Here is an 8,116-nt window from a genome sequence, read left to right on the forward strand (position 1 = left end):
GTGCCCGTTGGAGGACCCGACGGCCTAGGTCTATTATCAATGTAGTTTACCGATTCTGTTTGATCATCTGTTTCTTTCATACAACTCCAATTTTCATGTGGCCCACCACACCCCTCACAAGCCATAACCAAGACTGTTTTTGTCATTTCTAACTTTTTAATTTTAGAAGAAAGGGCCTCGATTTGGGCTTGTAAAGAGGTGCTTTCATCAACCTTATGGGCGCCCGGGGCAATAGATTTATTGCCTCGGGGAGTGTGCCACTGGAAATTGGTTTGAGCAATTTCCTCAATTTGATTATATATTTCATGCGGGCGTCGATTACCTAAAAGTCCCCCGGAGCTAGAGTCAAGTGTTTGTCTTGTGTGTGGCAACAACCCATTATAGAAAGTGGATACTTGTTGCCATGTCGCAAGACCGTGATCAGGACACTTTCGCAATAGCTCCTTGAACCTTTCCCATGTTTCATATAAGGATTCCCCGTCCTCTTGTGAATAAGTATTAATTTCAGTCATTAATTTAGCCGTTTTAGCGGGAGGGAAGTACTTATATAGAAATTTTTGGGCTAGTTCATCCCAGGTGTTTACCGATCCAGCTGGGAGGGCGTTAAGCCAAGCCTTTGCTCGGTCTTTGAGTGAAAACGGAAACATTCGGAGGCGGATGGCGTCATTTGATGCTCCATTGATCCGAAAGGTATCACATATTTCTAAGAAATTAGTAATATGTAGATGGGGATCCTCGTCGGCAAGCCCATGGAAGGTTGCAGAATTTTGAAGCATCTGTATCAAATGCGGTCGAAGTTCGAAGTTATTGGCTTCAACATTCGGTGCATTGATAGCGGCGCCGAGATTACCTACGGTGGGTCGTAGATAATCCATGAGAGTACGTTGGTCCGCCATTGGAAGTGGGTTGCCCGAAACCTTTTCTTGGTTTTTGGCTTTTAGTCTTTTTCTGAGAAAGCGTTCGGGTTCTTCTAGAGGTTCTTTTATGTCCTTATTAGAACTGGAGCTCATACACTACGTAGGGGCAGCGTCTGGTTCCAAGTCCTGCAACAAAAACAGAAAAGAATACTGGTCAGAAGGTTCACCACGGCCCCGTGCTCAGTGAACACGTCCCATGGTCGGAGTTACAGTGATTGTTTTCCAGATCCCAGTCTGGAGAGTTGGACACGACCCCGTGTTGCACCGACACGGCCCCGTCGTCAGCCTTCTGTAACTTGGAAAACTAAAAACTGCCAGTAACAATGCTGGGCACGGCCCGTGTCCGACCAGGCACGGCCCGTGCTGAGCTCTGCAGAAGCTGAAAAACTAAGAAAATCCTAAAAAATTAAAAAGAAAATAAAAAAAATGATTAGGCCGTTGATTCCTAACTTTCTTAAAATCCTTGTGTCCCCGGCAACGGCGCCAAAAACTTGATGCGCGTAAGGTGTAATATGTTTTAGGTATATATTTTAAGCCCTTTTTACACTCTTTTAGCCAAGTTTTAAATTTATAAAACATGATATTTAGTAACACCAAACACACATATGGGCAAGTGCACCCATCGTGGACGTAGTATAGTGTTGGTAAGATACCGAGGTCGTCCAAGGACACAAGAGCTTTTAGTACCGGTTTATCCTCAACATCTAATCAAATCAAAATGTTAGAAAAGATTTTTAAAGCTAAGAAAAATAAAACTAACTAAATGCTGAAAAATAAAAATAAAAATAAAAACAGATAGACAAGATGAATCACTTGGATCCGACTCGTGTATAGTGTAACCTTTGATTATTTTCGCACTTTTGCACTTGTTTAAGAGATTATCTTAGTTATTGTGGTAGGCCCCTCTTTTGAAGATGACGTTACCCTCAACCCAGTAGTCTGAGTCAGCAGGGATACAGTCCTAAAGGATCGGATTATTGAAAGATAATGAATTAAGTTATTAATGCAAATTATGGTAGGCCCCTCTTTTGAAGGTGACGTTACCCTCGACTAAGTAGTCTGAGTCAGCAGGGATACAGTCCTAAATAGCCGGGTTATAGTATTAATAGTAGTTTACTTATGAGGGGGTCAAAGAATTTGGATCCCCGCCATCCAATACCTTTGGGTATTGAAGGAGATCCTACTAAATTTGACCCAGGTCCCTTGCCGAAAAACGGGACATATGGCTATATCATGCCCGGAGAAAGTGACCGTTTGTTACAACTGTTACCGAACGGGTCACAAAAGATCGGAGTGCCCGGAACTGGTGGGAAAGAAAGAAGGGCAAGACTCGAAAGGTGAAGCCTCAAAAGCCAAAGCAAGATCTTTCCAATTGACCGCTGCTGAAGCAAAGGTCGAACCTGACATGGTCTCAGGTATATTCACTGTAAATTCAATTCCCGCACGTGTGTTATTTGATACTGGTGCGAATAAATCCTTTGTTTCATATGGGTTTATTCGGCACCCTTCATTTGTTCTAACAAAATTACCTATGCCTTTAGAAGTAGAGATAGGTAATAACAAAAGCTTTATTGTTTGCGATGTCTGTGAAAACTGTACGATGAACATTGATGACGAGGAATACGCAATAGATTTGATTCCGATGTCGATGGGAGAATTCCAAGTGATAGTGGGAATGGATTGGCTATCCCGTTACCACGCGAAAGTGGTTTGTTTCCGTAAGGAAATAAAACTAACGTCTCCTAGTGGAAAACCAGTTATGATATATGGTGAAAAAGGAGGTAACCCGGTGATATGCACAATGCTAGAAGCCCATAAACTCATGAAACATGGATGCAAGGCCTATATGGTATATGCAAGTGAAACGGAAAAAGAACCCCTCAAAATTGATAATGTACCGGTGGTGCGTGATTATGAAGATGTATTTCCGGAAGAACTACCGGGGATACCACCAGAACGGGAGGTAGAGTTCGGAATCGAGTTGATTCCGGGCGCGAAACCCGTGGCCAAGGCGCCATACCGACTTGCACCGTCGGAGTTACAAGAATTGATGTCTCAAATTCAGGAATTTCTTGACAAGGGGTTTATCCGACCGAGTGTGTCTCCGTGGGGCGCACCATTCTTATTCGTGAAAAAGAAGGATGGCAGTATGCGCATGTGTATCGATTACCGAGAGTTAAACAAACTCACGGTGAAGAATCGATACTCACTTCCAAGAATTGATGATTTATTTTACCAATTACAAGGAGCAGGTTGGTTCTCCAAAATTGATCTCCGATCTGGTTATCACCAATTGAAGGTCAAGGAGGAAGACGTTCCGAAGACGGCTTTTCGTACACGGTACGGGCATTATGAGTTCCTTGTAATGCCCTTTTGGTATATACGAAGAATGAAGCTGAGCATGCGTGTCATTTGCGGGAAGTATTAGACACCCTCAGACGAGAAAAGCTATATGCAAAATTTTCTAAGTGCGCTTTCAGATGTGTGTCGGTGTGTATTTATTTTTGATGTATATTTAAGCCCCTTTTTTACACTTTTAGTCAAGTTTTAAATTTATAAAACACGATATTCACTAACACTAAACACACATATGGGCAAGTGCACCCATCGTGGACGTAGTATAGTGTTGGTAAGATACCGAGGTCGTCCAAGGACACAAGAGCTTTTAATACCGGTTTATCCTCAACGTCTAATCAAATCAAAAAGTTAGAAAAATGTTTTAAACTAAGAAAAATAAAAACTAACTAAATGCTGAAAATAAAAATAAAATAAGAACAGATAGACAAGATGAATCACTTGGATCCGACACGTGTATTAGTATAACCTTTGATTATTTTTGCACTTTTGCACTTGTTTAAGAGATTATCTTAGTTATTGTAGTAGGCCCTTCTTTTGAAGGCGACGTTACCCTCAACCCAGTAGTTTGAGTCAGCAAGGATACAATCCTAAAGGGACGGATTATTGAAAGATAATGAATTAAGTTATTAATGCAAATTGTGGTAGGCCCCGCTTTTGGCGGTGACGTTACCCTCGGCTAAGTAGTCTGAGTCAGCAAGGATACAGTCCTAAATAGCCGGGTTATAGTATTAATAGTAGTTAACTTATGAGGGGGTCAAAGAGTTTGGATCCCCGCCATCCAATACCTATGGGCATTGAAGGAGATCCTACTAAATTTGACCCAGGTCCCAAGCAGGACCTCTAAACGCTGAACAAGGGCAAGACCCTTACCAAACCGTTCCCTTAACCCCCGACCAGGTAGCCAACATACCTCCATATAGACCGTGGAGATATGAATGGTGAAAATCTTTTATTTTATATAGACAGTAAAATAATGCCAAGACACCACGGACAAACGATAAGGAAAGATCACCTTCAACATAAGTAACTAGTTATTGAAGTCATTAATACAAAACCAAATAAAAAGTGCAAAAGATTAAAAATAAAAAGTATTATACTAAACACTTGTCTTCACCAAGTGATGTAAGAGACTTAGGCAAACATGGCCTTGATTGTCAAGAACTCTTACGATCAATCTTGGATCCCGAGACGACTCACACACTCTACGATGGACAATGGATGATGGTGGTGGATGATGGTGTTATGGTGGTGGTGGGTGGTGGATGAAGTGTGAGAGAGGTGGTGTGCCAAGGGATGAGAGAGAATGAAACCAAGCTCCTCTATTTATAGGCTGAACAGAAGGCTGGACACGGCCCCGTGCCCGTCTGACATTCTCTCTCTTCATTAATTGTAATTGCGAATTACAATTAATGCGCCTGCTGTACTTTCACCACGCCCCCGTGCCCGCTGGACACGGCCCCGTGGTGGGCAATGGAAGCTTCTACTGGTTTGTCTTTTCTGCTGCTTCCTGGGCACGCCCCCGTGTTCGCTGGACACGGGGCGTGTTCAGACTCTGTTTCTTCTCCTTTGCTTTGGGAGGTGCCGTTGAGGGTCCGGGCAGTCTACTTTTGTTCCTTTTCTTGTATTTATGGTAGAATTAGTTGTCTTTTTGCTTCTTTTGTGATTTTGAGCTCATTTAATCCTGAAAATACAAAAGGAAGACAAAAACACTATTTTTCCAACATTAGTACTCAAAAAGGGTTAGTTTTATGCCTTAATTGATGTGATTTATATGTTGCATTTTACACACATCAAATACCCCCACACTTGAAATTTTGCTTGTCCTCAAGCAAAACTCTTTAAATGTGGCTTACACTCCAAAATGGAATAGGTAGAAGAGAAGTTTTTAGCTTGTCCTAGAGTGTCGGGAATCCAAGGTCTTTGTAAGTTTTATTTTTATTTATTTACAACCCTATTCGTTATGATTTATTTTGAACGTTTCATAAGATAAATTACTTATTTGGGCATAGCATGCCTTATTAAAATTCCATTTATATACAAGTTCACATACCTCACGGGAGATCACTCAACACTCGGCCGAAGGTGTATATTTTAGTGAATCACTCGAGAGCGGCACGGAACTTACGCCTTCCATAGGCTTGCCAAGCAATCAATCCTCCTCCTTTTTAACTTTTTACCTTTGTAAATATCAAGAGGACTTTTGGGTGAAGGGTTAGGCTTGGGTTAAAGGTGGGTGGTTGGGTTAGTGGTTAGTAAAAAGGGCGAAAATCGTAACAAGCGTCGGTTTTCGTGAAATACCTTGTTTTTAGTGACTTTTTATTTTTTTTTATTTTTTTTGAAGTTTTTCTCCAAACAAGCTTTTATATAGCTTTTTGTTTGTTTTTGACTTCATCACTATTATTTTTTTTATTTATTTATTTTTTTTATTTTTTTTTTGATCGTCACATAAAAAGGTGAGTTTACGAAAAAGCGAGCTTGTTACTAAAATAAAGGGTGAAAAATAAAAAGGTTTTTGGTGGGTAAAAAGGGTTTTGGGGTAATGAAATGAAAGGTTTAGGCTCAAAGGGGCTATCTAGGGGGATTTTGGGTAGGTAATAAAAAAATGAAAAATAATGGTTTTGAAAGAAAATGGTTAGTCCTAATGCCTCCATCATTTACTTACTTGGGTTTAAGTTGGTAAGGACCGGGAATGTATCGTCGTGGCAAGTTCTAGATTTGTAAGAACCAAGCGGCTATTCACACAAGAAACGAAAAATGAGCATTTAATCTAAATATGTATATTTTTGTGCTCAATAAAGGCTCAAAACTCACTTTTGTGGGAATGGGTTTTTAATGTGATCAAGTATATATAATCGAATTTTTAACTAGACTTGTTATGCCCTTTCATAATTTTCTTATTTTGGTTCTTTTTTTTTTATCACGACGCTATGGGTTGTAAACTTGTAAAAATATAACCTTTTTAGAACTTGTTATTCCCAACTTAAACTAAGACAAGTAAATAAAAAAAATGAAAAAGTTTTTGAAAAAATTTGGGGTGTTTAGCGGTTCCAATAGAGTTTTGTGTAAGGCTTGTGTTTAGGATTTTGCAAAATTTCAAGGTTTTAGCATCCCCCCACACTTAAATTACACATTGTCCTCAATGTGTCCAAAAATAAAGTTTTTGGTTGATTAGAATGTGTAAAAGTGGGTTTAAAAGCAAAGTTTTGTGTTACTGGCACCCTGGACACGGCCCCGTGTTGACCGGGCACGGCCCCGTGGTCATGTGCCAGTAACAAAAATTAGAGAATTGAAACAGAAGCCTGGACACGGGGGCGTGTCCGCTGAACACGGCCCGTGTCCAGTTACCTGAACTGGGTGATTTTCTGCAGGGGGCTCAGCACGGGGCCGTGTTGGTTGGGCACGGCCCGTGTTGAGCCTTCTGTGATGGAGATTTTTGTCGGGTTGCTCTGTTCTTCTTGCATGGTTCCATTTTTTTCGTTCCCTTTTTCATCCATTACCACCATGAGTGTGTTTTATACTCACGACAACCATCAATCATAAAAACCATCATAACATTGCTAATCATAGAGAGACATTACATAAAGATAAAGATAAAAATTACATAAATATTAAACTTATGGAGTTCTAGCCCTATGTTTTATTTTAATTTAGCAAAATTTCCAAGAAGCTACTAATCTTGGTTAGATAAGGCTTTGTAGAACTCCTACTTCCGGGTGTGGTTCTCCTTATATGTCGGCAAGCCACTCCTCTACCTCCCTTGGAAGGAGAAAAGAGGGTCCGTTCGCATTAGTTTGAGGAGTTTCAACTTCCGCTGGAACTTCTTGTGGGTTTTCCATGGGAGGTTCTGCGGGAAAGTCTCCCCACCCGGTAGGGTTGTTAACACCGAGTGCCAAGTTCCAGTCTTGTTGGGGAAGGACTGGTTCCATAGGAGGTGCTACCAAAATGTTTAACCTTTGGTGCAAAAGGTTAATCTCTTGGAAGCTGCTTTCAAGTCCCATTGTAAGATCGTTAATACGGTCAATGAGGACCTCCTCTACTGACGTCATTTCGTCGAGAGCTTCCCTCAGTGCTATCACGTAGTGCACAAGTGTAGCTTCAACGGAGGGCCTCCTTCCCCTTCGGCTGTTTGAGGAATGAACGGATGATGTTTCGCTGTTTTCACTCGCCATTCTACGAAAAATAAACCAAAAGCAGTTTATATGACGAAACAGTTTCTGGACACGGCCCCGTGCTCATTGAGCACGGCCCCGTGTTCATCTTTCTGCAGAATTTTGGAGCAAGGAATCTTGGGTTTTTAAGTTATTTCCTGAGTTTATGCAAGCTTTTTGACAGTAAATAACTCTAAACAATGTTACATAACATGTTTTTACCAAGATTCCATGATCAAAACTCATTGTTCCCTACCACAAAGATTGAAAATTCAAACTTTTTATGGTAGTTCTTGAAGAAAGATGAAGAAGAAGGAAATGTCTAGAAGAGGAAAGGACAAGATGGGTTGTTGGAAACTTCTTTTAGACTTACCTAGGATTGTTTGAGAGAAGATTCCTTCAAATCTCTGTCCCAAGTTGGTCCAAATGTGCAGGATTTTTGGCTGCATTTATAGAAAACGACAGCCTGCTGGACACGGCCCCGTGTCCGCTGGACACGGCCCCGTGTGCAGATAAAATTCTGACACAGTTTGTCCGTATTCTGACGTTCTGATCAGAAGGGAATCTTGTGGCGGACACGGGGGTGTGTTGGCCGGGCACGGCCCCGTCTCGGAAAGCAGTTTTACGAAGTTTTGTCTCTACTAAGGAGCTAATCTATATCGGGTGGCTCTTGACTTGTTGGAACAACCCCAA

The 8,116-nt window shown here is 41.2% G+C and overlaps 1 non-coding gene across 1 annotated transcript; it reads left to right on the forward strand.

Annotated features, from left to right (window-relative positions):
• The first annotated feature begins 411 nt into the window (after positions 1-411).
• Positions 412-518, forward strand: LOC118490925. Its single transcript, XR_004890150.1, has one exon. It is a non-coding gene; the product is annotated as a small nucleolar RNA R71 (small nucleolar RNA).
• The last annotated feature ends 7,598 nt before the right edge of the window (positions 519-8,116 follow it).

This window comes from Helianthus annuus, chromosome 3, assembly GCF_002127325.2.
Source record: "Helianthus annuus cultivar XRQ/B chromosome 3, HanXRQr2.0-SUNRISE, whole genome shotgun sequence".
In the NCBI taxonomy this organism is placed as follows: domain Eukaryota; kingdom Viridiplantae; phylum Streptophyta; class Magnoliopsida; order Asterales; family Asteraceae; genus Helianthus; species Helianthus annuus.